Source organism: Cervus canadensis, chromosome 1 (assembly GCF_019320065.1).
Source record: "Cervus canadensis isolate Bull #8, Minnesota chromosome 1, ASM1932006v1, whole genome shotgun sequence".
Taxonomy (NCBI): domain Eukaryota; kingdom Metazoa; phylum Chordata; class Mammalia; order Artiodactyla; family Cervidae; genus Cervus; species Cervus canadensis.
The window spans coordinates 124,511,770-124,536,835 of NC_057386.1; the positions used below are offsets into that span (position 1 = coordinate 124,511,770).

At 46.8% G+C, this 25,066-nt stretch overlaps 1 protein-coding gene across 10 annotated transcripts in view; it reads right to left on the reverse strand.

Moving 5' to 3' along the window:
- The window catches only part of KDM2B (lysine demethylase 2B), a 115,113-nt gene that overhangs the window by 16,440 nt on the left and 73,607 nt on the right, over window positions 1-25,066 (reverse strand). The gene's annotated exons all lie outside the window — the stretch shown is intronic.

The following is a 25,066-nucleotide window of genomic DNA, read 5'->3' on the forward strand; positions in this document are numbered from 1 at the left end:
GACACGGGCGACTCGGTGAGACGGGGTTTAGGCGGTAAAGTGTGCCCCACCCCCCAAAGACATACTGAAGTCCGGACCCCACGGCCCTAGAATGTGATCTCATTCGGAAATAGGGTCTTTATAGAGGAAATCACTAAAATAAGGTCCTTAGGGGGGACGCTGCTCCAGTGGGACTGGTGTCCTGGTGAAAGGGGGAACGTGGAGGCAGGCAGAGAGATCTTATGTGAAGATGCAGAGAGACGACTGGAAGGCTGTCACCGTCTCCAAGCCAAGAAATGTCAAGAAAGCCAGAAGACGCCAGAAGCTGGAAGAGGCAAGGGTCCTCGCCTAGAACCTTCAGAGAAAGCAGGGCCCTTGACTTCCAACTTCCAGGCTCCAGAGGGGATCCGTTGTTTGGTGCTTCATTATGGCAGGCCCAGAAAACTGCAGGGGACATCCCCTGCTTCTGAGGGCAGCTCAAGAGCCTCCCGTGGCCCCCGTGCCTCCCCTGGCACGCCCGAGGCCAGGCTCCTCAGGCTATCTGTGTCTCCGCGGGGAGGCCACACAACCCGCCTCTGTTCCCTCTGCCAGGAACACCGCCCCCTCCGCACACCGCTCAGCTAAAGCCAGCTCCAGCTGCAGGGCCCAGTTTACACACCGCCTTCTCCTGGCTGCCCTCCCTGACCGCCTGCTCCGGCCGTCACAGTGTAACTACCCGTCCTCCTGTGGGAGTCTTCTTTTGGAGACAAGAGCTCAGGAGGCAGTTACAGAGGGTGCTTGTCATCACTGTCCCTCAACTAGATGGCTGACACTTAACATGTGCTCAATAAACCAGACCTCTGGAGAAGGAGACCAGAACCCTAAGGAACTGATTTCTGGGACCTTCTCCACATGGGCTCCAAATCCTATCAGAGAAACAGGTGAACAGAAAGTGGTGCTAAATGCTGAACAAGGCACGAGCCAGCCACACGTCCTGCTCTGAGACCCTTACGACCTGGCCACCAGCCCCAGAGCCTCTTGCAAACCATGATCAGAAGCCAGCTGCTGGGACACTGTCCACCCGGGATCGGATTTGGGAAGGACCCTGATGGCAGGGAGAGTTTGTCCAGCCTGGGGCAGCTTTCTGTTTGCTGAAAATCGGTTCATCCCTCAGTCAGGAAGACACACTCTCTTCCCAAAACTATCTGATCTAATTGGCATCGAATGCTTCAAGCCCTTCTTAGCCGGCTTCAGTCCATCTCGGCCTTTTCATTTTAGTTGCTTGCCAAACTTGGATCCCTCAGCAAAATCCTGCCCCGCGCCAGCTCCCAGGCCCAGAAGTGTGGTTACGATGTACCACAGTGCAGAGAAGGTCTTCCTTCCAGGGATGTCCCCCGACACACACAACACACGCTTACAGTCCCCTCCCCCAAAACTACAGGGGCTGCTGAGAAACTTACAACCACATCAGTCCACGTTTCTCTGAGAATCACGCCTCACTCCCACCATGTTTTCTGAATCTTGATCCCTCTCAACTCCAGAGGAAAGGAGAGCCAGCTCCGCAGGTCCCTGTGTCCTCACTGTCCCCTGCCCCGACCCCACCACTCCCGCTAAACCATGGCAGTGTCACCGGGCGGGGTAAGGGGCTGCCCCAACGCAAGTCACTCCTCCTGCGAGCTGTGGAGGGGCTCCTCGCACACCACACACAGCCCAGGGAGGTCTCGGGGCGGGGGTGGCCCGTCATTCACATGGGCAATTCCACAGCCCTGGCAGGCACCTTCAGAGGGATATGTCAGCCTATGCATATCCTGTCAATTCAGGTCAGGTCTTGCTGCCAGACGAGTAGTGAAAAAATAAAAAAGATCAGTTTTCAGAGTCTCTAGATTTGAGAACAGCACATAAGGGACCGTGGACCTGAACACTAAGCAGTAGGCAGCCATGACAGGGATGGTGACCACAGTACAGGTGGGCACCTGCCGGGGGCCTGTCGTCCTGCTCATCATTTCACATAGGGTATCACCTAATTTCCCAATAATAACCCTGTGGGAGACGAGGAAACTGGAGCTAGAGGGTAAGTGACCTACCCAAGGTCAGGGAGCCAGCAGAGGATGTGCGAACCCTGCAAGTGTGTGTAAATACTATAAACCACAGTGATGCGCAGGCCGAGTAGGACGAGCACCCCCAGATCCATGGGAACTGACCACATGCCCTGGAAGGGGCCCACAGCTAGTGCCTCGACGCCCTTAGTAGAATGGAGGCCAACATGAGGTGCAGAGGAGGACATCAATTTCCAGAGAAATGGAGACCAGGAAGGTTTCTCCCTCTCTTTACAGCCCAGAAGAGTCTCTGGTAAAAAGCCCGAGTCCGGTTAGCAACTCACTCCTCAAATCCCTGAAACGTGGGAGATTCAGAGCCACGAGTCAGGTACAGAGAAGAGAGAACACAGTCCAGTCCCACAGACAGAACCAAGGCCAAGGGCTCGCACGCTGACCCTGGAGCAGGAGAGTCTAAGGACTTAGCTTCTTTGATAGAAGGGAAGAAATCCCAGGTGTCCAAAACTGACTTCTGCCTCCCACTCAGGAGCATCGGGTATAAACAGCCGCTGAGCGCCCCTAGCCTCACTGGCCACTCGGAAGCAACAGAGTTGAGTCAATTCGGCCAGTCATAAAGCTCATACTTGATTGTGAAATAAGCCCACTTTCCTTTGCTTCCCAAAGTTCATTTTCATCTGAAGAAGCACTTTCCCAGTCTATGGGAAAACCAAATCTGCCTGGATCTCGATGGCAGCTGAGACATCCTGGAAAATGACAAGAGTCAACAGCGGACAGAGCCTCAAAGGAAGAGGTGTAAGCCTGGCTGCTTATAGAGACCTCGATTCAGGCCCTCTTTGCCAGGCCACCAGACAACCAGAGAAGCTGCTGCTGCCTGCAGCTTCATGGGCTAGCGGGAGTCAACTGCTCGGGAGTCAACTGAGCAACACCTGAAATGCAGGAGCCTCATAAAGACCGCTGAGAAAATCAACAGGTAAGATCAGAAGGTCCCTATTAGGGAAGGTGACGGTTCTGTCCTAACCTCTTTTGGGTGACATCTAAACATTCCCAAACTTTTTTTAGTCCCAAACTTTGGTGTCCGACTTTTTGTGACCCTGTGGACTATAGCCCGCTAGGCTCTTCTGTCCATGGGATTTCCCAGGCAAGAATACTGGAATGGGTTGCCATTCCCTTCTCCAGGGATCTTCCTAACTCAGGGATCAAACCCGGGTCTCCTGCATTCGAGTCGAATTCTTCACCACCTGAGCCACGAGGGAAGCCCAAATCAATACTCCTCTCTACTCTATCCTACCTGTACCTCTATTCAAATAACCCAGGATGTTCCTTTGTTAATTTCAGCCTGAAGTGTTCTTCTCAGCAAAAGGAATGGTAGCAACCACTGACTTTCACATATAAACCAGCCTTCCAAACCCCAAGGTTTGTTGATTTTATCAGCCCAGGACTCATAGTCTCAGCTCCATCTGGTTAGGAAAATTGAACCAACACAAATCTTAAGTATTTCAACACTTTATCCCCATCAACATCTCGTAAGTATCATCCTTAAAAGGAATGTTACTGATAAAAGTTTTAAATAATGAAATTTAAAAAAAGCAATACTACTGAAGTAGTTCATTCATTCCACAAACATTAACTGAGTGCCTCCTATCAGATCCTATTCTCCAGAATATTCATGGGCAGAACCTTCAACCCCTCATCTCTAACATACTGGGATTAACATTGTTTGGATTAACCTGAATTAATAAAAAGACATCCCACATTCATGGACTGAAAGATAACACTGTTAAGATGGCAGTACTCCCTAATGTGGTCTACAGATTCAGTGCAACCCCTATGAAAATCACAGCCAGTTCATCTGTAGAAACTGAAAAGCTGATTCTAAAATTCATGTGGAAGGACTTCCTTGGTGGTTCAGCAGTTAGCACTCCACACTTCCAGTGCAGGGGGCAGGACAAGCCAAAAAAAAAAAAAAATTCACATAGAAATGCAAAGAACCTGAAAAACCAAAACAATCTTGAAAATGAAGAACAAAGTTGGAAGACTTACACCTCCTGATTTCAAAACTCACTTAGAAACTACAGTAACCAAAACAGTGTGGTACTGGCATAAGGACAGATATACAGATCATTGCACCAGAATTGAGAATTCAGAAATAAAGCCCCATAAATACAATTATTTATGAGCAACTGATTTTTGACATGTGTGTCAAGACAATTCAGTGGGGAAAAGAACAGTCTTTCTGACAAATGGTGTGGGAATAATTGGATATCCACATGCAAAAGGATGACGCTGGACCCTTACATCACACTACATACAAAAATTAACCCAAAATGGATAGAGGACCTTAATGTAAGAGCTAAAACCATAAAACTCTTAGAAGAAAAAATAAGGATAAATCTTCATGACCTTGGGTGAGGCAATGAGTTTTTGAATATGACACCAAAAGCACAAGTGACAAAAGATAAAACTGGACTTCAAAATTTTAAATTTATGTGCTTTAAAGGGCACTATCAGAGATTTTCCAGGTGGTCCAGTGGCTAAGACTTCACTCTCCCAATGCAGGGTTCTGGGGTTCGATCCCTGGTCAGGGAACTAGATCCCATGTGCTACAACTAATACCTGGTGCAGTAAAAAAAAAAAAAGGGGGGGGGGGCACTATCAAGTAAGAAGTACACAGAGTGGGAGAAATTATTTGCAACTATACATCTCTTAAGGGGCCAGTATCCAGAAGGTATAAAACAGCAACAACAGAAAGACAAATATCTCGGGATTTCCCTGGTGGACCAATGGTTAAGACTCTGCGCTCCCAACCCAGGGGGAGCTGAGTTCAACTCTTGGTCAGGGACCTAGATACTCCATGTTGCAAAGCCCAAGTGCCATAACTAAAGATCCCGGTCATAGCAATGAAGGTCCTGCATGCTGCAACTAAGACCCAGCGCAACCAAAAAAAAACCCAACAAATATCTCAATTTTAAAAGAGACAAAGGATTTAAGCAGATACTTCTCCAAAAAGAGATATAAGAAATGGGCAATAAGTGCATGAAAAAATGTCTCCAAACTAGGCCAATAAAGCACGTGATCTGTGCCAGAGACTCATTCATTAACCCCCTCACACATCCACCCACCTACCCACTCAACCATCTTCCGGCTCTGAATTATATACAAACTCAATGCTAGGTGCTGGGACTACAAACCTGAGTAAGGTGTGTTTGTTCCCTACTCTCAAAGGCACTACAGTCTAGGGGGAGAAAGATATGTTACTACATAAATGCACGGCAACACAATGATGATAAAATCAAAAGCTAGCATTTACTGAAGTAACACTCTTTTTTCAATATTTGTATTGATAATCTATGAGGGAGGAATTATTATCATCTTTCCAGGTGGTTCTGAGGTAAAGAATCCACCTGCCAATGCAGAAGATGTAGGAGATGCAGGTTGGACCCTGGGTCTGGAAGATCCCCTGAAGAGGAAATGGCAACCCACTGCAGTATTCTCACCTGGAAAATTCCATGGACGGAGGAGCCTGGTGGGCCCCAGTCGATGGCGTTGCAAAGAATTGGACACAACTGAGCACACATGCGCACACACACATCCATTTAGAAATAAGGAAACTGAGGCACAGTGCAGTTAAGTGATCTCCTTACTATCATACTGCCCATAAATGAGAAGCCAAGATACCCAGGCAGGGGCTCTAAAGCCTGGCCCTGGCATGCTGACCCAGAAGTGCCTCATCTCATGAGGAAGAGAGGCTGAGACAAGTGTCACACACAGTGACTGGGACTAAAGTGAGATTTAGAGAGAAGATAGGCTGCTGCAGGCCAGAAGGAGGGGTGGGGTTCGGGGGTGAATATTCTAGGCAGAAGGAAGAGTAAGATAGAGAAGAAGCTAGATGACTTGTACAAGGAATAGATTGATATGGCTCCTGGAAAACAGCCCTGAGGTAGCAGGAGCCTAAACCTGCAGGGCCCCATAGACCACATTATGGTGTTCTGTGTAAGAGCGGTTTCAAGGACTTTGCATGCAGGAACAACACGACTGTATTCTGGCCACACTGTGGGGAGTGAATTTTTCGGGTGGTGGGCAAGATGAAAGACAGCGATGTGAGTTGAGGATGCTACAGCAGTCAGGCGGAGGGTTGTGAAGGCTGGGGTAGAAGCCACAGAAGAAATGCCAGGGAGGGAGTGATTCAGGGGTGTTTTAGAAGCAGAGCCGGTTTAGAAGACCTGGCAGGCTGGCTGCAGGTGGGGCTTACAAGTAGGTAGAGTCCTGGAAGACTCTGAGGTTTCAGGCTTGAGCAACAGGAGAGAGGAGAGAACACGAATCCGCTTTGGACACATGGAATCCAAGGAACCCATGAGACAGCCAAGGAAGATGGCCAGTAGCAAGCAGCCAGGAGGGACTGGAGCTGAGGCACAAGGCTGGGAATCAGCATCGCGTGGTGCCGAACTACTTAAGTCCACAGGGTTGTTCAGGGACAATGGACAGCGTTGACCACAGGGTCCTGAGCAGGACCCTTCAGGAGAGAAAACATCCTAGGGCCGGGTGACAAAAAGCACCCTAATGAGGAATGGCCAGAAGGGCGGGAAAAGCAGCAGGAGTTTGTGGCATCGCAGACGGAAGCCAGAGACGAGTCTCAAGGAGGGAGCAGGCCAGAGTTTCAACTGTCAAGAGGAGTCAGTCAGAAGAGAACAGTAAACGCGCTGTGTCTGTTTTTACGATTTGGTGTTCCCCACCAAACTGCCCCTAACAGCAGCCCGCTGACACCTGGCCCCAAGAAGGGTAGCCAGAGCCGCCAAACAGCAGGGAAATCTTTGTCATGCTAACATTACCTTCAGTTGTATAACAGATTTTTTTCAACATCATGTCTGTTCCCAGATCTTCAAGCATAATGGACATCCCAAGAAAGGCTGGTTTTGAGCTGCGTGGCAGGCTCCTTAACACACACCTGCAAACTCCAGGGAGGGCTTGGGTTTGTTTATATACCAAGAGTAAGGAGCAAGAGAATAAAAACACAGGAGCTACCAGAAACCCAGGGGAGGGGAGGGCCTCTGGAGAATCCGAGGAAAGCTGAGGACCTTTATTCCAGAAAAATGCACATACACACAAGGCCATAAAACTTTAGTATGGGATTTGGGGAAGGTTCAGGGGCGCATATGAGAATGTCACTCTTAGTATTAACAGTTACAGCGAATAATGCAGTGGTTACAGCCATATAAATTTCTGAGATCTTCTTCATCATAATTTCCTAATTTTTTTTTTTTTTGGCTGTGCCATGGAGCATGTGGGATCTTAGTTCCCCAACCAGGGATCGAACCCATGTTCTCTGAAGTGGAAGCAGAGTCCTAACCACTGGACCACCAGGCAAGTTCCCCTAATTAGTATTTTTAACAAACAAGCAGTAATCATTTTTAGTTGAAAAAAAAAAAAAAAAAGGAATAATGGTATTTACTCTTCAGGAGTTTAAAAAAAAAAAAACACACAAGATGGGATTCCCCTTACTAATAGCCCTCAAACTAAAAATTCAGAGCTGAAAAGAATCTTCTAGCACATTCTGCACTGGAGAAGCAAAGGAAGTCCATGGGAGAAGGCCCAACCAGGGGTCTCTCCCATTGCATGGGCCCAACACTGGGAGCAGGGGAGACCCAAGGTACTGTGGGAAGGCGCGGGGCACAAGGCCAGCTCTGCGGTACACGCCTAAGGAAGCCTGATGCCGCCCAGGACTGGACAGCACCCTCCAGCAGGGACCAAGGAAGTGCAGAGACTTTTAAGGTAGAGCAGGCAAAATTCTGATCAAGGGTGAGGGGCCAGGCTCAGCTGCAGGGACAGACCAAGCAAGAGAAGCTTCCTGACAGGGCCTCCACTGCAGGTGGCCCGCAGCAGGTGGCCGAGCATATCTGCATGCCCACACTCCAAGACTTCTGCCCCTCCTTGAAGGAGACTTCAGAGAGTGGGGTCTACAGTCTGTGAGCTGCAGATTCCATCCAGAGGCTCTGGCTCCCATGTGGAAGACACAGCTGCCTCAGAGGAAGCTGCTCTTCTCAGATCCAAGAAATCCTGGGGCTGAGGAAAGGGTTGGGGGTGGGAGGGCAAGCAGCAGGGAGCCATGGCCCGGAGGGTTGGCAAATGCAGGGTCTGTGGCTGACAGCCAACTTCTCTATTGGGACTCTGGGGAAAACCTTCTGCCCACTGGCCTGGCTTACAGGTCATCTCCCTCAATGTTCCTGAGTGGTAGCATCATCTTAAAGCTAGCATGGCAACCTGGAGAACTTCCATTACTAACAACTCCAGAAGTGCCACAGTCAGGCTGACTGATGTGAGCAGAAGGGGGAAAAAAATCTGCCTACAGGGAGTATAGGTCTTCTCAGGAGTGGCAAAAAGTGAAAAGGTGATTTAAGCCCAGAGACATACAGATGTCCTGTGCCATGTAGTGTCTACCATAGGGTGTGGCCAAATTAAAAAACCAAAACAAAACAGGTAACAGGAACCTCACCTGACACACCAAAACACAGTCAACTGAATACAGGTGTCTTATGAGTGACAAGACACAGGAACGGTACCCTGTTGGCAGGGATCAGGCAGACCCACACTGAGCTGAAAATTTTCAGAGAAAGAGTGAACTAAGCAGCATGAACTGAGTACCTCACAGGTTGTGCTACTGCCCTGATGAAAGTTCCGAGGCAAAACCACTTGGGTTGTCTCTGTGTTCATATGATCCAGAAGACAAGTAAGATTCAGGAACACCTCATAAGATACACGATGAGCCTGAAAAACGTCCAGCAAAACTGAGAAAATGCACTTTAACTTCGTCTCTGCTACATAAAACCACTTAATAATATGTGTGTTACGACTTAAGTGCAGTATATATAGTACTTCCTCAACCACGCCTGATAGAAGGAAAAAAAAAAAACGTTCCTACATCTTGGCCTGAACATTCCAAAACATCATTCCACTGAGGAAATGCACCCGGGATTATAAGTAAGCATCTTATTCACCTAGTCTCATGCCCACACGATAACTCAACCCGTCAATGCTTAATTCCTCAGGCAAGTCTACCAAGCCGGTGCCCTGTTTCAAATACCGTGCAGATTCTACTTCGTAAAACCTCAACTTTCTTCCCCAGCTTCCTAACCACGAATCTCCCCGGAGTAAATTCACGCCGTAAACACACCCAAGGCTTTGTTTTATACAGATTTCAACCCCCTGGTCCCAAGAGAGGTTGCTTTCCCTTCTAGATCCAACCGAGGCCAAATACTGCCATCTGGGGTCACGGCTTCCTCTCGCTGCTGCCGCCGCCGCGGAGCGGACTTGCTGGGTTCCGGATTCCCCGCGCCGGCCCGAGCCTCGTACCCCTTCCTGTCTCCGTCTGCCCACGGCGGGCGGCAGGCGCGCGGCGCCCAGACAAAAGCTCGGGCCGTCGGGCCCACGGGCCCCGGGCCGCCCACCCTCCGGGCCGCGGGCGTCCTCCAGCCCAGAGGCCGAGGGTCCCGGTGCAACTTTGCAAACAGAAAGGAAGGAGGCGCCGTCGGCCGCAGGTCCGGGTGCGCCCGGGGCGGCCGGCACGCGCGTGGGCCGCGGGCGAGGGCGCGAGGGGAGGGCGAGGCGCGCCCGGCCGCCAGCGCCGGCGCCCGCAACTTGCCCGCGGGTTGTGGCCCGCGCCCCTCAGGGCCCGCCCGACGGCGAGGCCCACATTGTCCCCGCGGCACGACCGGCCACCCTCACGCACGGACGCTCGCACACGCCCCCTGCCCCGGCCGGCTGCGGGGCCCGCGGCGCCCGGGCGGCCGCCGGCCTGCCGCGCTCCTCCACGCCCCGCTCGGGCCCGGCCCTGGCAGCTCCGCCGGCGGCGACTGCAAAACTTTCTCCTCATCGTGGCGGCGGCGGCGTCGCGGCCGCCCGGGGCTTGTCAGTCGGTCGGTCGGGAGGTCGAACGGGCGGGTGGCGGGTCCCTCCCTCAACCCCACCCCGGGCCACCGACCTGGTCCGGCTCCGATTCATAGTCGTCGTCCTCGGCGCTCACGGACATGGCCATGGCTCATGGTGGGCCCAGGCTCGCGCGCGCTGACATGGCTGGAGCGGCGCCGCCGCCGCCGCCGCCCGCCCGGAGCAGGCTCGGCTCGCCCTGGCTCGGGCTCGGGCTCGGGCTCGGGCTCCCGCTGCCGCGAGGAGGGAGCCGCGCCGCGCGCTTCGCACGCCCGCGCGGGAGGGGGCGGAGAGGGGCCGGCGGGGGGAGGGCCGGGGCGCTCATGCATATGCATGAGGCGAGCCAGGAAGGGGCTGGCCCCCCGGGCCGGCGGGCCAATGGCGCGGCCCCGGCGTTCGGGCCGCACACAAAGGGAGCCCGGCCTGCGGTGACACGGGGGCGGGCCCGCCGAGGGCGGCCCCTCGCGGTCGGAGCTGGGGGACTGGGGCTGCGTGGGGGCGTGCCCCGCGCCCCGCCCGGCCCGCGCGCCGCGGGATGCACATGGGTGGCTGCACGCCGCGCGTCTCTTAACAGGAAATGCACGCCCGACCTGGGGTGGGGTCTTTTGTGTGGTCCTGCGGGGTGTCTTACAGGAGCCCCGGGGTGCATGGGCCGCGGGGAACGGCCCTGCACGCGACACCGGGGACGGGTCCCTGTGCCCCCGGCAGCGGGCACACGTACTCTCGGGTTTGCACAAGCTCTGGGACCACGACCTGCGAACCCGGGAGTCCCGTACCCTCTTCGGGCCCGCTGGCCTGGGTACGGTCTAGGGAGCCAGTTCTGCAAGACGCCGTCAGTTTGGTTAGGCTGGTCCCCTGACGTTGCCCTCAGGTTTGCCCTTCCAGGTCGCGAGGGAGTCAACGTAAAATGCGGCATGGTGGTACAGGCGGGAGCTGTACTGACTTGGGCGGTTGCCAGACAGAACACCATGAATGCACTCTGCCCTGAGGTGGGCGCCCTACTGTCTTGGACAGGACCTCACCCACACCCCGCCCTTTCGTGAGATGCCCAAGGATCGCCCTCGGAAGGGGTGAGGGCAGGCCAGAACCCAGTCTCTTAGAAGCCTTGCAGTGCCTGAAGCTGGCCCAGAAGGTGTGGGTTTCTAAATTCTTAAACTGGAAACATTCCTAACGCTTACTCCTAAAGCAGCCCACTCCTGTAGAAAACTGTTACTGGAAATCCAGATTGAGACTGATTTTTTAAAAAAAGAAAAAAGCCTAGGGGGCACTTGGACCAGCAGTCCTTACTCTGAAGGAAGAGCTCAGTGACCATTAGCTAGAGTGAGCAATTCTGTTATAAGCATCAACCACAGCTAAACTCAAGCTAAGGACCAGACTGACTTAGCTAGGTAGCTGGCATACTCATCATCTAATTAGGAATGTCCAAGGTGACACTAAACATGTAATCCACTCTGAGAACTGAAGGGACCCACAGGCAGGTCATGCCCTGGACTTTCAAGGAAGGCAAAATGAGTGATGGAGGTAAAATTCAGGAGTTTCTATCAGGGAGTCGGCCGGAGTGGATAAACAGGGATGTCAGTTTTACTGAGTGGATTTTAAACTCTGAAATTTATACAACCATTGACACTTATGGGGGAAAAAAAATACCAGCCAACTTGCTGTTTGCTGAAACATACCTTTTCTGAATTACCTTTCTCCCTTCTTACATTTTTCACAATTCACTCAAGGTTAACAACAAAAACTTGTCGTTTTGAAAAGAATACTCCCCCCTCCATCTCAGTCCACCCCCCATAGTCTCAGCCTTTATAAAACTACCTTGTCTGGATTAAAGTCTCTATCTGATGTAGTCCATGAACTCTCAGGGGCCACTCAACCTAGTAGGAAGTCCCTTAAAGAAAGAGGAGGGGCTGGGGAAAAAAAAAAAAAAAGCGAAATCATGCTTTCACTTCACTGTAATTGGTCAAAACTGCCAGGATACAGAGACATACAAATAACACAATACACCAAGAGAGAGGTATGGAAACAGGACTTTTTCTCAAAGGTTTTTCTCATTACCTAGCAGGAGTACAAGATTATTTAGACCTGTCTTTGGGCTGTTTTCTTTTGAGAATTCGCAAATGCTCACTTCTGTATTTAAGGAAGTAAAAAGACAGTTCTCATTTATCATGGTTCAAAGAGAAAGGGAAAGTGTTAATGAACAGAAGCTGCAGCTAACATAAAACTTCCTTCCGTCACATCATTTCTGAGCTAAAAGGGGCCTCACCGGACACCACCATCCCTGACTTCACAGGTAAGGAAAGCCCAGAGAAAAGATAAGGAAGCCAAGAGAAAATTGGAAAGTAGCTCTGAAGCCCAGGATTCCTTATAAAACACCATCCAGAGACCCCCTCTAGGGGTCCAGGCAATAACAGGAGCTAATGTTTACTAAGCATGATTGAAGGGCTAGATCCCATGCTAAGTGTGGTGTAGATATATCTCATTTATTCTTTTAGACAGCCCCATGAGGTATGTTCTACCATTCACCCATTTCACAGATGAGCAAACTGAGACACATGGCTGCTAGGAAGTGAAACGACCTGGATTTGAACCTATAAGCAGCTGGAGCCTGCAGTCTGGGCTGTTAATCACACCGCACAAATGCCAGAATCAAAAAAGGAGGATGCCATATGAGACCAGTGTAATAATCCAAGCGAAATACTCAAGATTTATGTGGAAAACTAACTATCCCTTACTAAATTTTGCAAATTCTGTGTTCTCAGTTCAAATTCAATTTCAGGACAGGTAGGTATGGTTTTGGTAACCAGACTGCTGCCTGATGGATCCGTGGAGGTTGATGTGGAAGGAGGAAGCCAGGACTAAGATATGACAATGTGGTGGGTCCTCTCCAAATTCTAACAAGGCTCACGCCAGCAGCCACTGCCCTAACACCTCTTAAAAATTCCTCTTCTGACACTTGCAAAAAGCCTCTTAGCATTTTTACCTCCTTGATCAAAACTTCCTTTAGCTAACTGGTACACACAACTACCCAGCGTTTCTTTTCTATTAATAGTGTACTGGACTATATACAAAATATATTATTTACTTGCCCAGAATCACCACCTTAAAATTTAGCATTTATATTGTGCCTTAGGCTCGTCCTTTATCCCTTTCAACTTCCTCTTCCAGGGACCCTAAGAACTGAACGGTCTCCCAGCTCCACTTAGCCAAGGTTTACTTTCTTAGAAAGAGTTCCCTAAAGCTGATGCCACCAGGGCAATCGGTGCTTGCCCTGAGCCAGGAGGGTCCAAAATTTTCACCAAGTGAGGAAGAAATAAATAAAAACAGATGGAAGCCAAGCCTGCCTCGGTCACAGGCGTCACCCAGTTCTTCGCTTTCTCTGAATGTCATTTAATTTTCTGGCCTGCCTATTAGATCATGAGACTCTAGGAGTGATCCCAGTCTGCCCAGAGATTTTGCCCAGACTTAGCCATCTGAGGGCACTGCAGGCTGTCCCAGGGCAAAGGTGGGCAGTGATCTAAGGTAGAAGGAAGAGGGCAGCTGTCCCCTCTAGTCCTTTACATCCTCACGCCCAGGACCAGTAAGAAAGGGACAGATTGAATAAATGCCCCCTGGACTCTGGGCTCCCTAGGGGAGGGTCTCTCTGGCATGTGGCCCATTTCCTTGTATCCATGTTACAAAGGGCATGGCTAAACTTGGAAACATTCTTTTCAGAGGATTAGGACAGGGAAAGAGAATGCATTTCCTGTGTCCAGACCAGTAACTGGCTGGCACACTCCTGAACCAAGGGACACCATCTGTAAACATGCCCCTAAGGAAGGAACAAAAATGACTTGGGAGGGTTGCTTCCTAACATACACAATAATATATATTTAATAAGCAATAGAGAATGCATGCTTCAGTTATTTTACTATTATTTTACCATTCATCTCTCTGTTCTTCAATGGCTTTTTCCCCATTCACAGTCCAAGAAGAAAGTCTTTTGGAGAGTTACTTTTCTAATAAAACATAAATAAGAAAAATTTTTACATCATGTCACGTAGCAATTTAGGACTAATTTCAGAGCTGCCTGGATAAAACTATGGTTCAAAGAGTGACTGTATGTATGACAGACCAAGGACTGCACTGATTTTGGTTAAGGAAATTACTAATGTTAATTGCTTTTTATTTTGCCCCTGGAGAATCATTCCACAAGCATTTAAAACCCACATATATCTGTCAGATGGCTCCTTTAAAGAGACCAAGCTTTCTCTTAAATAGAGTTCCTCTCCTAATACTGTCTCCTTACATTACAAAGATCAACCAATAAATATTTACATTCACTGGAAGATTTGTGACTGCACAGGATTTTTTTTTTTTAATTAACTAATTTAACAGGTGACTAGCACTGATCTGAGACATGTTTCCTGCCATCCATCCCATTTCCAACTCAATCACTGACCTTAGAAAGTTACTTCCCTTCTCCATTCATTTCCCTACACAAATCCAGGTTAAGGCTGAGCGCTCAGACAACTTAGACAAGATTAATGGATTCACTTTGCAATCCCACCTCCCAGCCCAGAAAATAGGGACTAAAAGTACATAAAATGCCAGCATAATTTGGGCCTACAACCAGGACTTTTTATTATTATTTTTATTGTTTTTTTGCCAAACTACTTGGTGTGTGGGATCTTGATTCCCCAACCAGGGACTGAACCTGCATGCTTGCAGTGAAAGCATGGAGTCCTAACTACTGGATCACCAAGGAATTCCCTCATACAGAACTTTTGTAATTTTCTTTTTCCCTTGTCTACTTTGCATGTGGGATTTTAATTCCCTAACCGGAGATCAAACCCCTGTCCCCTGCAATGGAAGCACTGAGTCCTAACCACTGGACCACCAGGGAAGACCCCAAATATTTTTCTTAACAAGACCAAATCTCACCCTTGGTTTCCTTCCGAGTCAGAGCACATTTCACTGTCCATCCCACCATCCTTCAAAGAAAGACCTTTGAAGACCAGGTTATAAAAACTTAAAAAGACCAAATACAAAGCTTACTCAAAATGGGACGATAAAGCAGTAAAGAGGCAAAATAGGAGTAAAATTAGCAGCTCTGTTCACAATGGTCAAATGGTGGAAACAAATCAAATTCTGTCCATCGATGAAAGGTAAACAAAATGTGGTCTATCCATACAATGGCATGTTATTCAGCCATAAAAAGGAATGAAGCAGTGACACAAGCTACAATGTGTTGAATCTTGAAAACACGCCAAGTGAAACCCACCATATAGTATGATTCCATATATATAAAATGTCCAGAATAGAAAAATCCACAGGGACCAAAAGCCAACTCATGATTGCCAGGGGCTGGGTGGGGATGCGAGGGGAGGATGGAAAATGACGCCCTAATAGGCACGGGGTTTCTTTGGGAAGTGATGAAAATATCCTGGGGTTTAGAAAGAGGTGATGCTTAAACAACACTGTGAAAATACTAAATGTCACTGAATTGGTACTTCAAAATGGCTAATTTTATGCTAATTGAATTTTACTTCCATTTTTAAAAGTATGTATTAGGGAGTTTGGGATGGACATGTACACACTGCTATATTTAAAATGGATAACCAACAAGGTCCTACTGTATAGCACAGGGAACTCTGCTCAATGTTTTGTGGCAGCCTGGATGGGAGGGGAGTTTGGGGGAGAATGGATACATACTTATGTATGGCTGAGTCCCTTTGCTGTCCACCTGAAACTACCATAAGATTATTAATCAGCTATACGCCAATATAAAAAGTTTTTAGAAAGTGTATCTGTATGTATACACACCTGTTTGTGTATATATGTATATATACAATATTTGCATATATAACATATATTTCTATTTATATACAATACAAATATTTGTATATATAAATATACATACACACACACACACACATATATATATACACACCCACACATATTTTTTTTTTCATCAGTTATCATTTAAGAGTGATCTTTAAAAAAAAAAAAAAAAAAAAAGAGTGATCTTAGTTCCTGTCCCCGAAAGGTAACCTGGTTAGGAAATGTAGCCCCTCAGCCCTGGAGCAGGTTGAAATTTACCAAACCAAGGTGATAGTTGAATCACCTCCTAAATGAGCTGCTAACAGTCACCATGGGGGTCTGATAGGCTTTGACAGCACTTGAAAGCCTTTCACTTAAGGACGCCTAACAAATGCGAGTACGCACTGGTAGGGGAAACAGACACACACACTCTCTGGCTGCCTTCTTCACGTATATTCTTGCTTTCCTTTAAAAATGGCTCAGCTCCAGCAGGCCAATGTGCCTCTACAAGCCCCTTGGATCATGAAAATCCGTGAGTTTACCAAGACACTCAAAATAGAGAAAGTCCGACAAAACTCATCTGTCACCATCTGAAGCAACCATTATACCAACACCTTGGTTTGAAACTGGTGTTTAAAGAGGAAGAACTAAGCACGTGTGCAGCAGAAGCCTTTTCAGGAGTATATTCAAGGGAAGTATATTCAAGGGAAGCTCCCATTGATGAGGGGAAAATGCAGAAAAAAGCCAGCTAGTGCATAAAGGAGGGATGATAATTCATTTATCGAAAAGATTCATCTTCTTTTTTTTTTGGCTGTGCTGTGCAGTGTGTGGGATCTCAGTTCCCGACCAAGGATGGAACCCATGGTACCCTGCAGTGAAGCATAGAGTCTTAACCGCTGGACTGCCAGGGAAGTCCCAGAGGTTCATTTTCATCTTCTGAGAAAATTACTGATACAGGAAAACTGTTGTTGAAATCATCAGTGAGCAGTAAATGGAAGCAAGGGCCTAACGTATTCCCTTCCAAATTATTCTCTGGAGCAAAGAGGTATGAACATAATTGAATGATGAGGGAATAATTAGACCACCATTGCTTTAATCCACTACTTATGATATTTAACTTCAATCTAACCAAACCTTTAGACCTAATTTCTAATTTACAGAAATTACAAGAGATAACGAAAAAGCTTAATATCACCACAAGGAAGCAATCAGACAAATGCATAAAGTGAGATATTCTTCAGGACATGGTTCCATCTTCTCTACCAAACAATATTCTGAGAAAGGTCAAGATTAAAAGAAAATTAAGAACAGACTCCTGGAGTGGATCCTGATTTGAACAAAGTAGCTGTGAAAGATAATTTATATGACCCAATCTCAGGAGGAATTGTCAGTTTTGCTAGGTATAATGTTATTTCAAGAATGGAGAAAAATATTATTTTTCAGGGATGCAAACCTAAGTATTGAGGGATGGAATGACATGATGTCTGTAATACTCTAAAGAATACTTCAACATAAAAAATAGTTAGTTGAAAAACAACATACCCATTAGGAAAGCTATTATGAAAAACAAACAAACAAACGAACAGAAAATAACAATAGCCAGGATGTGGAGAAACTGGGACCCCTTGTGCACTGTTGATAGGAATGTAAATCGATGCAGTCACTGTGGAAAACAGTATGGCAGCCCCTCCAAAAATTAAAACATAATTATTCTGTGATTCCAGCAATTCATTTCTATGTATGTACCCAAAAAAACTGAAAATAAGGATTTGAAAAGATTTTTACTCACCTCTGTTCACAGCAGCATTATTTATAACAGCCAAAGGTGGAAGCAACCCAAGTACCCATCGACAGATAAATGGGTAAATAAAATGTATATACATACAGTGGAAAACCATTCAGCTCTAAAAAGGAAAGAGATTCTGGCACATGCTACAGCATGGATGAACCCTGAAGACATGCTAAGTGAAAGGAGCCAGTCACAAAAAGACAAATACTGTGTGATTCCACTTACACATGGTATCTAGAAGAGTCAAATTCACAGAAATAAAAAAAGTAGAACATGGGGGAATGGGGATTTAGTCTTTAAGGGATTAAGAGTTCCAGTTTCAGATGATGAAAAAGTTCTGGAGACGGACGGTGTAGATGGTTAACAACAATGTGAATGTACTCAGTGCCACCCAAAATACACTCAAAATGCCACTCAAGTACACCCAAAATAGCTAAATAGTCAATCTTATGCTGTCTCTTTCCCACAATTCAAAGAAATGTGATAAAAGATAAAATAAAAAGATGGACCTAGAGATTACCATACTAAGGGAAGAAAGTCAGAGAGAGACAAAATTCATCTGATATCACTTATAGGGGAACTTAAAACATGATACAAATGCACTTATTTACAAAACAGAAATAGACTCACAGACATAGAAAATCTTATGGTTACCAAAAGGGAAAGGAGTGGGGAAGACAAACTACTACATGTAAGTAAACAACAAGGTCTTACTGTATAGCACCGGGAACTATATTCAATATCATGCAATAACCTATAATGGAAAAGAATCTGAAAAATGTATAACATTTACTATACAAAAATGAACCACTCTGCTATACACCAGAAACTAACACAACATTGTAAATCAATTATACTTCAATTTTAAAAAATAAACTAATAAGTAAAAAGAAATAAAAGAACATCCTCCCCCAGAAGAATCAATCAACTGGGTACTCTCAAACCAAGGTTCCCCAGATCAGTCCCCAATACAACCCTTCCTGCCATCTTGTCCCATAAATATTAACTAAGACAGAAATCAATTTAAATACCCCCTCCCAAAATCATTCTTTTAAGGGAGATTATCTCTGAATTCCTGCAACATGCTTTGCTGTTTAGTCATTTACATTCATTGAAGAAAGTGAGTGACTTAGAGCAGGTTTTACCAGAGCTTTCACTTTCTACCTATTTTCTTTGTATATAATTAAAGTTCCCCTTGTCCCAACAAATGGACTTCCCCTTCCCCCTTTTGTAACAGGAAGCAAACTTAAATAAAGCAAATATTTCACCTGTATTCACTTAACTGTGCCCCTTTTTTCTCTAGATCACCTAAATTTGGGGAGCAGATTATCTGGCAACATCACTTGGTCGCACACACATCCGTCTTCCTGATAAAGCCAGATTAGATACGCAGGGGTTGGGGGGAGGGGGGTGCTGTCACAACTTACTCCCAACATCAATGATCAAGTATCCTCCTTTGAAACAGGAAATATATAATGCCATTTGATAAAAACAAGAAAAGCCTGAAGGACAGACCACTGTTCTAGAAATAAAACCATGATGATGGCAAGCAATCACTTACAGTGCCAGCCAGGCCTTCTAATTGCTCCACCAAAGGCAGGAAAGCCTTCAATATCTCAATTGCTTTCCAAGAATTTGTCTTTGGCATTATTAACACAGACAGCCGAGCAGGTTATCAGACTAAGAAAGAAATCCTGGGCTGCAGACTTTAATTACAGGTTATTTCAGCTGATCGCTGTCTTAAAGTTTCAATAAAATGATACGGTTGATGGCTGAAAAGTTCCAGGTGAGATAAGATCTTTTTAAGTCCAAGAAGATGAAGGGAGATGCCTAAATATGAGGGACAAAAGGGTCCAGGGAAGACCAACAGCCCTTCTTGGTGCTCTTCTATTCAGCATTCTTTTATTGGCTGCAACTGGGACACACAAGTTAAAGGAAGGAGAGAGGCTTGCTTTCACCAGCGGTGACTCTGAGGCGTCTGGAGAGCAGGTGAAAGACAGCGAGGAGACTGAACTGACCGACTACAACTTCATCTTCTAGAGGCTCTGGGGAAACCTTGCTATCAAAGTTCATTCATTCACTGAACATTTTCTGGGACCAATCTTGCATGACAGGATACAAAAAAGGATGAGAAAAAAATTAATAAGATGAGCTCCAGTCTCAAGAAGCTAATGGAAGCTTAAGACAGATATGCAACAAAATGCAAAGTATAGGGACTTCCCTGGTGGTTAAGAATTGGCCTTGAAATTGCAGGGGACATGGGTTCCCTGGTCCAAGAAGATCCATCAGGCCTCAAGGCAACTAAGCCCACGCACCACAGTCCCTCAGTCCTTGCGCCTGGAGCCCGTGCTCCGCAACAAAGAGCAGTCCTGCTCGCCACAACTAGAGAGAGCCAGTGCCCAGCAAAAAAAGACCCAGCACAGCCAAAAATAAATAAATTTTTAAAAAAATGCAGAGTAGAATGTGGATGTCCAGCAGAAGGAGAAAAAGGGAAGTCTATCAGTCAGGATCTTAGCAGGAAACGAAATGGCATCCTGGCACCCTCCCACCAGGTCACAGAGAGGAGTTGAACAGAGGCTCAATTTACAGAGCATCGTTGGGGTCAACTAAAAAAGGCAGGGGGCTCTGATGGGATCCCAGTCACATAGTTCAGAGATTACGGATTCTGGAATCAGAGATCACATATCTGATCAGAGACCTGGGGTCTCAGCTTGTAAGAAACGGTGGCATTCTTTGACCATCAATGGAATTTTTCTCTTGCTGATGTTGGAGGCAACATTATCCAGAATTAGCAGACCATCTCTTGTGAGTATTCTGTGATCAGGGGTTTCTGCTGCCTGCGCTCCTGGGAACCTGCTGGCCTCCAAATGCCACAGATAACTTAGCTGTCACTTAGGGAAGCCCTGGGGACTCTAGGTGGATGTCCCGGATTGTCCACTTGCTGCTCGTGCCTTTCCGCCCTATGGCCCCTGCTGCCGGTCTCCCGGCTGCCTGTTCCTGATCTCCGAGGCTGCTCTCATGAGGCTTCTTCCAGCACATTCTAAGGCAAGTTACCCTTCCACTCATAGGCCTAGCGTTCCTCCCTCCAGTGGAGTGCAGAAGGCATAAAGAAGCAGTTCCTTAAACCAGCCCCCTTGCAGGAAATGCCAGCTGTGACTACCTCCGTGAAATTGAGCCATTCAGGCCCTTGCCTGAGATTGAGCTTTTGCACCAGCAAAATTATGTAGAGATGGGGACTGTCTCTAAACTAATCACCCCTTCTGACCCAGCTCCTCCTCTAGTGTCTTCTATTTCTGCCTTCTAGTTGGGCAGATTCGGGATTATTATTTATTAACTAACAGGACTATGAAAAAGCCTAACTGCTATCACTGATGGAAGGGCTACTATGGAGGTATTTTGCAGACAGCCCCTCACAGCAACCTTGTAGGAAAGCGCTTATGAGCCCTTTTCACAGGTGAGTAAACTAAGGCTCAGACTGTCCCACGACCACACAGTAAGTGGCAGTGCCAGGGGTCAATCTCCAGATGTACCTGACCCCAGAGCTCACCCTCGTTGTGCATGAGAATTACCTGTGAAGCATTTAGCAAGTGCAGATTCCTAGGACCCACCAACACCTAATGAATCAGAGTGTCTCAGGGGAGCACAGGAAACAACTTAGGAAAAAAAACATTTCCCAGGTAAAGCAGATGTCACCAGCCTGAGCACAGGTCCTCACGAGGCCAAACGGCCTTTACAGGAAATGATCTGGCCCTGAGCAGGCAACAATAAATAGCAGGCATTATCCTCCTCCTCAACTGTACACCATCAACTTAATTACTCGGGGGAAACAGGAGCTGGGAGCAGGGCAGTGGGAACAGGAAGTAAATGGGGGCCTCTTTTAATGACTTATGTGACTATCCTTCAGGGAAAGGCTGTGTGTGTGACGCTCCCGGGGGGACCCCAGACTTATCAGGCCTCCCAGATCTAAATGACCAAGTATGGAGGAAGGGGAAGAGAAATAGAGCAGAACTGAGCATGACACAGACATCAGGTGTGTGTGCGTGTGTCTGTCTGTCTGTCTGTCTTCCTCCCGTCGTTCCGGTGACGTCACCGTAAGGAAGCTGATCCACTAACTGCTGTAGAGGCCTGTCCCCATGTCCCCTTCAGGGTTCTTGTTGGTACACTCTGTAGCGTCTCTGCTCCTCCACTCCAGAAAAATTGACAATAACTGAAATTCAAGAGGCAGCCTGGTTTGGCCACTCGAGATTAAGAAGCAAATGCATCAACGTGTTCTCTTTCCAGGAAAACCGTGGCTTCGTCTCACCTCCTTCCTCGGTTTCCTTTTCTGGGAACCAACCTGTAGCCTGGCCGGGTAGAAGCATCTGGCTGCTGTGAGGAAGGTCAACATGCTAATAAGGCTGAGGTCAGAAGCCGGGCCTCAAAGTAGTTCAGTTTCCTCGGTTTGGTTCTAAGGTCACAGACAGGCCTCTCCCCCTCCAAATCTTACCACTTGGTCATCAAAGGAAGTGGCCAGAGTATAGACGGATCAAAACAAATCCATCACCACTGGTGAAAACAGCCAATGGGGTGGGGTGGGGGTGGGGTATGGTAACCGAGGGTGATTCAGTAGCATCTCTGATTTGAAAGACGCCACATCAGAAATGACCTCACGGCACCTAATCAGTTCCAGAAAGGGACTTTGTTCTCCAGGAGGCAAGGTGGGAGATCAAAGCATTTCTTGCTAATCATCATTTAGCATTAATTATTTAAGTAACCTGAGCCAGACCCGGGACCACTCCCGACTTTGCATCCTGACAGCCTCAATGAGCACCCTTGATCTTTCAAGCCAACCTGCATCAAATTGGGAGGAAGCCGACTGCAAACCTGGGAATCGAGAGACCTGGGCAGCCCAGGCAGTGAGTCGTTTACTTACTTCTTCCTTTCCTGTTAACTTTTTAACCCCACCAGCCAGGAAACGCATAAATACAGCACCCGGCCTCCCCTCCCCCTGCCCCTGCCCTCCGCCAAGTCTCATAGAGTTCCTCAGGCACAGGGACAAATCTGGAGATGAACACCTTAGATTCATAAGCTGTGTGGCCTCAGACTTACCAGTATACCTCTCTGAACCTCCAGTTTCAGATGCATCATGAAGATAATCCTATCCTCCCAGCCTCGTTGTAAGAATTAAGTAAGACCTCAGAACTGTTGCATACATTTAGAAGGAATACATGGGTGTTTGGTTATACCAGAAATATTTATTTCTAGAGTTGAAGGGGGAATCATGATATTCATTGGTTATACCAGAAATATTTATTTCTAGAGTTGAAGAGGGAATCATGATATTCATTATTATATGATTTATTCCTTTTTGTATACTGTGTAATACATGTTATGGGCTAAACTGTGTCCTCAAATCCATATGTTGAAGTCTGACCCCAGCACCTCAGAATGTGACTGTATTTGAAAATAGGTCTTTTTTTTTTTCTAATTTGGCTGCACCAGGTCTTATTTACAGCACAAGGGATCTTCACTCTTTCATTGCAGCATGGACTTTTTTTTAAAATTGCAGCATGCAGGATCTAGTTCCCTGACCAGGGATGGAACTGGGCCCCCTGCAGTGGAAGCGTGGAGTCTTAACCACTGTACCACCAGGGAAGTCCCTAGAGATAGGTCTTTAATGAGATAATAACAAAGTTAAAATGCCATCATTTGGATGGACTCGAATTCAGTATAAATGGTGTTCTTATAAGAAGAGATTAGAACACACACAAAAGGAAGACCAAGTGAAAACGCAGAGACAACGGCCATCTATAACCCAAGGAGAGAATCCTCAGAAGAAATAAACCCTGCCAACTGACATCTTGATCTCAGACTTCTGGCTTCCAGAAAGGTGAGAAAACTAATTTTTCTGTCATTTCAGCCACTCAGTCTGGGGTATTTTGTTATGCTGGCCCTTGCAAACTCATACAATTAACTTCAAATAATTCATAGGGAAAAAAACTCGAATGGCTCTAATGAAAAAGACAGGCAATATGAGACTTCCATGGTGTCCAGTGGTTAAGATTCTGAGCCTCAATGCAGGGGGCATGGGTTCGCTCTCTGGTCAGGGAACTAAGACCCTGTATGCCGTGTGGCACAGCCAAAAATTTTTTTAACTAAAAAAAAAGATAGGCAATAGGTGTTGGGTGAAGATGTGGAGAAATTGGAACTCTTGTAATTGCCGAGGGGAATACAAAATGCTGTAGCCACTTTGGGAAATAGTCTGGCAGTTCCTCAAAAACTTCAACATAGAGTTACCATCTGGTAAGCCAATTGCATGCCTAGGTTTCTACCCAAGAGAAATGAAAACATACTTCACATAAAAACCTGTACATAAATTATTCATAGCATCATCAATCACAATAGCCAAAAGGGAGAAAGAGCACAAATGCCCATGGACAGATGAACAGATAAACGGACTGTGGTCCACCCATACAATGGAATATTATCCAACCCTATAAAGGTATGAAATATTGATAGATGTACAACTGAGATGAACCTTGGAAACATTCTGCTAAGTGAAAGTAGTCACAAAAGGCCACATACTGTACAATTCTATTTATATGAAATGTCCAGAATAGGCAAATCCATGGAGACAGAAAGTTTCCAGGGGTTGGGGGAAGGGGAACTGACTGCTGATAGAGTTTCTTCTAAGGGGTATGAAAATGTTCCAAAATGAAGATTGTGGTTGTGGGGATGGTTCCACAACTCTGAATATTTTCAGTATACTAAAAACATTTAACTATACACTTTAAGTGGGAGAACCATAAAGTATGGGAGTCTTATTTATTATAAGATTAAAAAAAAAAAGAAAAGCCTGCTACCATGAATGTTGTTAAATGTCAAAGGCTCTTACTTCTCCCTCCCACCCACTCTTTCCCAACCAGCTTAAGGGCTGCAATTTCTCCTACTCATGTTGACACCAGCCATGCCATATAGTCCCATGCTGATAAACCAATCCTCCAGAGGAAAAAGCTGAGGGTCTCCAGCACAGAAAACAGGGCACATTTAAGGTCCTGAAGTGATCTCCAGAGGGGCTGGTCTAAACACCTCCATTAATTCTGAGATTACAGTGAGCAATGTCAAGTGGGTTCCTTTAAAAGCCCATGTTCTACAAACCCCAATCCATCCCATGAAGCAATTCCTCCACCATGAGGGAAGTGGGCAGCAAGGCAAAGCCACGGTTTCCTTTACAGGTTCAAAGAAACCATGGGGCCTGGCTGGGCTACTTCAAGGTGCAAGTACAGTCTGTGGTCTGACAAATGACATTTATATTTTTGCCCATTTAGGGGAAAGTCAGTTCTGAAACCCTACGCATGTCCACAGATTGGGGAGCTAAAGGTAGAAGATGTGGAGGCAAATCCTTTTCAATTCTATGGCCACTTCAGTTCCCACTAAGCTTCAGAGAGAATCAGAATTCAACACCCACAAGGAATTGGGTGCCTTCTCTCCATTAACAAGTCCACATTTAGAAAGATAATCAAAGATAATCAAAAAGGTGAACAGGATAACCCAGAACAGCAATGTCCAA